Source organism: Aegilops tauschii, chromosome 7 (genome assembly GCF_002575655.3).
Source record: "Aegilops tauschii subsp. strangulata cultivar AL8/78 chromosome 7, Aet v6.0, whole genome shotgun sequence".
NCBI classification, from domain to species: Eukaryota; Viridiplantae; Streptophyta; class Magnoliopsida; order Poales; family Poaceae; genus Aegilops; species Aegilops tauschii.
The window spans coordinates 95,007,386-95,013,909 of record NC_053041.3 but is presented as its reverse complement, the minus strand read 5'-3'; positions in this window follow the sequence as shown (position 1 = coordinate 95,013,909).

The following is a 6,524-nucleotide window of genomic DNA, read 5'->3' as shown; positions in this document are numbered from 1 at the left end:
TCTGATGCCATTGAACACAAGGGCTTCATTTATGCTGTCAACTCCTTCTATGGCTGGACGTATTGCTGGCCTACTCCAATCATCGCTACAAACGGTTGTTACAGCAGTATGTTACTTTCCTATGATATCATGATGGCTTGCTTATATTACTATCAACATTTACTAAAAAACTATTCATGCTCATAACATGCTGTTCTTAAGATTGACTACATCAAGAGCCCTTTTTTATTTGACTCCAACTTTTTTTTTAGGGTTATTTGACTCCAACTTGATATGATGTTGTAGGCCACCTGGTGTCCCTACCCTTCCTAATCGCAGAACCTTTCAAATAAAAGCGGCATGCCAGTTGCAGGTGGTTCCTGGCTCGATCAGACGACGGTGAACGATTGATGATCGTTCGCATGTACCGGACGTGTTGTTTCGCGGAATACAATCACAGTCACTGCAAGGTCTTTGAGCAGGATCCCAGCTTCTCTGGGCCTTCAAGAATTTTTGACTGGAGGTTGGTAAGTAGCCTTGGTACACGCTCTCTGTTTGTCGGACTGAATTATCCGATTAACCAGGAGATAACCGATGGCAAGGATCATGATGGCGGCGCGGTTTCGTTCATCAGGCAAAACTGTGTGTACACAGCGTACCATGCGTCTCTGCATGCACCATACCCTGATATGTGCCGCCACGCTCTGCAGCCCAAAGTAGGAGAGAGGGTCGCAAGTATCAGACTTTGACTTGCTGGCTGGAGTTTCCCCCGTCAAGCACCCATCTGGTTCAAGCCGTCAGCCAATCTCCACAGCTTAATAAATAGTAACGTCTAACTGAGCCAGTTAGTTAGATGCGTACACTTGGTGTAGTAGGATCTTTATTTAGTTTGATTCATACACTTGTTATTTTTTGGTAGCCCTTTTGTAATGATGGCTGATGTTTGGTTTGGAAGAGAGAGCTGCGTCTTCACTCTTCTGGCCTGCTTACTGCTTCTGTTGCACCCCCAGCCCTGGTTGCTGCTACTGCTGTTTTCAATGTACAATCAGTAGTATATTTCGTCTGTTGGTTGAATAAATGTGTTGTTAGAATTACAAACACAATGTTTTGGAAGTCGTTGCACGGTTCGATCCTTTAGTGCCCCGTACCGTACGTAGCGCAGACTATTTTTCGTACGGAACACATTTTCCACTTGTTGATAACATGCAGCCCACTGATGAAGGCCCAATCGAGAAGCCCATAATTAACTGGAAGGGAGGCTCTCACATGAATCCGGCCCAGGTACATGCTCATGGTCCCCTAAACCTAAATAAGTAAATAAATAAATAAAGCTAAATGCTCATGCACCAGTTCTTTAAATTCACGATTTAACAGGAGGATATTATTTCCTATGATAGTGTCGTTACATTCAGTAGATATTATTCTTCGGCAAAGATAGCGACTAGTCTTCTTTCTCCCAGCATTTTCTTCCTGCAACCAGCGGACCCATGCAAATCGTAGTCAACGTCGTAAATAGATCCGGTCCATTTTTTCAATAAGAATGTCCAACCCAGCCCAGCACATTGGCGACAGCACTTTATCCTCCGCCTTGGTGCGCTCGCCGCGGCGCCGCCGTCTGGCCCTGTCAACATAGTTTTTTTCGAAACGGTCCCTGTCAACATAGTGAATCGGGAGAGGACTGTAGTTGTGAGTATGACAGTACGGACCCACCAGGTCCACTCCCAAACACAAGCAAGCGCCTCTTTTACTACTCAGATGAACCCCTCATTTTTTTACTCTAATCCACCCTGCTGATATCTGGGACCCACATCATTTTCAACGTATAGTCAATTAATGACAGAATTGCACAACTTTTTTTAGTAGTAATTCGGAGGAGCAGGCTATAAACTGGGTTGTGCAGTCTCTGTGGCCCGTCTAACAACATGACCAGCCCAGCAGTTTTTTCTTTGGGAAAATAGGTAGCCCAGTATTTCTTTTTGAAGAATACCCAAGCTAGGCCTATTTGTTTTCTCAAACTTACTGGGCTGCAAATATTTCAAGACGAGGAGGGATGCATTCCGGCCTGGCCAAAGAGTATGGTCAGTGTCTGTTAAAAGTAATATCAAAAGGGGTTGAAAATTCCAAAAGAATTATAGCAAATGGGATATTAGTTTTTTTTGTTTTTGTTCTTCACTGATATCCTATACGTATTTCATTGGATTTAACATGACATAGTACTAATTTATTTTTAAATTTGTTTTAGTATGGCTACTAATTTTTGGATTAAGAATATTTTGTTCCCCAGCAAAAAATTGCGAATTTTCAAAATTTCCCACATATTTTTAGACCAGAAAATGGGCAGCAATTCTAAAAATGGAAAACGGGCTGCAATAAATTCCATATCAATTATAAAATGAGTAAAAATTATAAAAATATAAGCAAATGGGCTGTACACGCCACAGATTTTGAGGCTGACTTGTTTACGCAAGGCTTTGTCAGTCAACATGTGATTCTAGCAGCAGTGACTGTTGGATGTCCATCCAACGGCCGACGTGCTTCTTCAGTCTCTGATCTTCCTGCTCCAGCCGCCTAAACTAGCACCGGCGGGACTGCCTGCTCCCTCCTCTTGTGGCCCGCTGTGATGCCGCGTAGGCTTCCCCGGCCCACCCTACTCCCTCTGCTGGCCTGGCCGCACACAATCAACTGCCTCCTTATTACGCAAAAAAAATGATTCTCCCCACTGACATCTGGGGCGCACCGGTTGGGAGGCTGACCTGTGGGCCTACTAAGTTGACGCGTACGCAGGGCTTGTCAACTTAGTCAACAAATGATTTTAGCAGCAATAACCGTTGGATTTGAATCGAACGGTCCTGCTGCTTCTTCAATCGCTTCTTTTCTTGCACCAGCCGCCCAAACCAGCACCAGCGAGACCGCCTGCTCCTGCCTCCAGTGGCCGGCTGTGCTGCCGTTGAGGCCTCATCGCCCCCTACTACTCCCACCGCTAGCCAGGCCCTGCGGCGACGGCAGCCTCACACCGCAGCCGAACCAGTGAACCCTCGTACTCCTCTCCGCGTGGGCATCCACTGCCGCGTCTTCCCCGGCTCCGCATCGTCCCCTTTCTAGGCCTCGCCGTCATTCACCGCCTTGGTGCTCTCGGCGCGGTGTGGTCAATATGGTCAACGACCGACTTCCATTGGAAGAGTACTATACGTGGAGAGGCTGAAAGCTGGGTCCACGGCCACAGCCCAGTTTTTTTTGTGATTTGCCAAGTAAGTCGCTTTGTCAGGCCTGTTGGGCTGCAAATCTTTCAAGACGAGGAGAGCTTTCATTCGGCTGGCCGAGAAAATGGCCTATCAGTAATGAGAAATGGGATGTTCATTTTTAAAACACATCAAACCGGCAATTAGTTTCAAATTTCTTTTTTTATTTCGGATTTTAAATTACATTAATTTTTATGCATGGACAATTTGTTGGATTTTATATTGATATACATTTATTTTTAAAATCAGTTTGAATGTGACTCGAAATTTCTGGATTAAAAACAGTTCAGACCGCACCGAAATATGCAAAATTTCGTATAATTTTTTAACCGTGGCCACAATATGGGCTGTAATGCTAACAAAAAGAATATGGGCTCCAAAAAAACCTTAAGAATTAGCAAATGGGCTGTAAATTACTAGAAATAATGGCAGATGGGCTGTATGCTGTTTTCTACAGATTTGAGGCTTTCCTAAAAAAAGGTTGAGGCACAAGCGGTGACTGTTGGATGTCCATCCAACGGCCGTCGTGCTTCTTCAATCTCTGCTCTTCCTGCTCCAGCCGCTCAAACAAGCGCCAGTGGGACTGCCTGCTCCCTCCTCCCTGCGACCGGCTGTACTGCCGCGCAGGCCTCACCGCCCCATCGTACTCCCACCGCTGGCCTAGCCATCCCTCTACTCACCCACACCTGCTGTTATTCTCCGGCGACGGCAGACGAACCAGTAAACCCTCGTACAGTCGTACTCCCCTCCGCGTGGGAAACAACTACCGAGTCTTCCCTGCCTCCGTGTCGTTCCCTTCCTAGGCCTCGCCGTCGTCCACCGCCCTGGTGCTCTCGGCGCGGCCTGGTCTACGTGATCAACGACCGACATGCATCTGAAGTGGACTGTGCATGGAGAGGCCGACAGCTGGGTCCACGGCCGCACGCAAGGAAATGCCTCCTTATTACGCGCAAAATAATGATTCCTCCACCTGACATCAGGGACCCACCGAAAGGGCCTCTGTATTTCGTGAAAAAAAACGTTACCTCCGCTGACAGCTCGGACCCACCAGCTATATCCTCGCACTCAAGGAAGTGCCTCCTTATTACGCACAAAAAATGAATACTCCCCCTGTTAGCTGGGACCTAGTGTAGTGGCAGGCTGACTTGTGGGCCTACTAAGTTGACGGGGACGGAGGGCTTTGTCAACTTAGTCAATATGCACGATTCTAGCTCCAGTGACCGTATGATGTCCATCCAACGGCCGTAGTGCTTCTTCAACCTTTGGTCTTCTTGCTCCAACCGCCCAAACCAGCGCCGACCGTGCCTCGTGCTCCTGCCTCCCGTGGCCAGCTGCGATGCGGCGGAGGCCTCACCGCCCCCTACTACTCCCACCGCTGGCCAGGCCATCCCTCTACTCACCCACACCCCCTGTTATTCTGTGGCGACGGCAGCTTCACACCGTAGCGAACCAGTGAACCCTCGTACTCCTCTACGCGTGGGCATCCACTGCCACGTCTTCCCTGGCTCTGCGTCGTCCCCTTCCTAGGCCTCGCCGTCGTCCACCGCCCTGGTGCTCTCGACGCGGCGTGGTAACCGTGGTCAAGGAACGGCTTCCATCGGATGTGGACTATACGTGCAGAGGCTGACAGCTGGGTCCACAGCCGCAGCAAGGAAGTGCCTTCTTATTACGCGCAGAATAATTATTCCTCCACCTGACAGCGGGGACCCACCGGACGGGCCACCGTATTTCGCGAAAAAAAACGTTTCCCCCTGACTGCTGCGACCCACCAGCTACATCTTCGCACGCAAGGAAGTGCCTGACAGTCGGGACACACCTGGTCGAAGCGTACGTAGCGTTGTCATTCTGGTCGCGAACGTGTACGTACATACTGGTCGATGTAGAGGCGCGCACGTGTCGTAGTAGAGGCGCGCACGTAGCATGTGCACGTACGTATAGCGGCCAGGGTGCAAGAAAGTAAATACGGCCATGTACGTACATACGGGCAGGGTCTCGAACGCCTACTCGCGCGTACGTACGGCCGGGGCTCGTGTACATGGCTGGGTCGGAACGGAGAAACAGCGTCGTCGTCGTGTTCATGGGGAGGCAACGGAATGCGTCGTGTTCATCGGGAGGAAACGGAATGCGTGGGAGCCAACCGGCTTGGACGGAACAGCCGATGTAAATGAGGCCTAGCGTACCACGGAACGGAGGAAACGGCCTTGTGTTCGACCGGCCACGTTCGAAACGGGATCCTGTTCATCGGGAGGGGTCTGGCGTACCGCAAAACGGAGGAAACGGACCTCCTACGGTCGAAACGGGGATCCTGTTGATCGGGAGGGGTGTGGCGTACCACAAAACGGAGGAAACAGACTTGTGTTGGAGCGCTTCGGTCAAAACGGGGGTCCTGTTCATCGGGAGGGGTGTGGCGTACCGCAAAAGGGACTCCACGGGATACTGTTCATCTCCACCGTCGACCCCCTCCAGCCTCCACGGGCTACTGTTCATCCACCGTTGACCTCCTCCAGCCTCCACCTGTGACTGTTCATCCACGGGCTCCTGTTCATCCAGCCTCCACCGCGCGCTACTCCACCGGCTACTGTTCATCCAGCCTCCACCGCGCGCTACTCCACCAGCTACTGTTCAACCAGCCCTCTCCACGGGCTACTGTTCAACCACCCCTCCACGGGCTACTGTTCATCCAGCCCTCCACCATCTACTGTTCATCCTGCCCTCCACGGGGTGGTCCTGTCCATCCTGCCCTCCACAGGGTCCTGTTCATCCAGCCCCAACCGGCTCGAACGATCGGGGTCCTATTCATGCACCCCCACCGGGAACTGTTCATCCAAATCCCCAGCAACGCTCACTGTTCGTCCAGAGGCAACGCCACGGGGTCCTATTCATCCACCCCACCGGGAACTGTTCATCCAACCCCCCCCCCCCGCAACACTCACTGTTCATCCAGAGGCAGCATCGATCGGCTTCAGTTAGCAGCAGTAGCAAAGGAATCGCTCGATCGGGTTCAGTTAACAGCCATCGATCGATCGCTCGGGTTCAGTAACGCGTAGCCTGCAGTGCAATCGCTCGGGTTCAGTTAGAGCCCAACGCCTCGCTCGGGTTCAGTTAGAGCCCAATGCCTCGCACACACGCGCGTACGTACAAGAGAAACGCGCATCGCTCGGCCCCTGACCACCCACCGTAACCGGGACTCCCCGATATTTTCCGTGCCCTTGCTTCTACCATGGTTTTTTCCGTCATGGACGGCCCAAAGAATGTCATGCAGCTACGTCTCCGGCCCGCCCAGGACGAAAAGCCCATTTTCTGTCA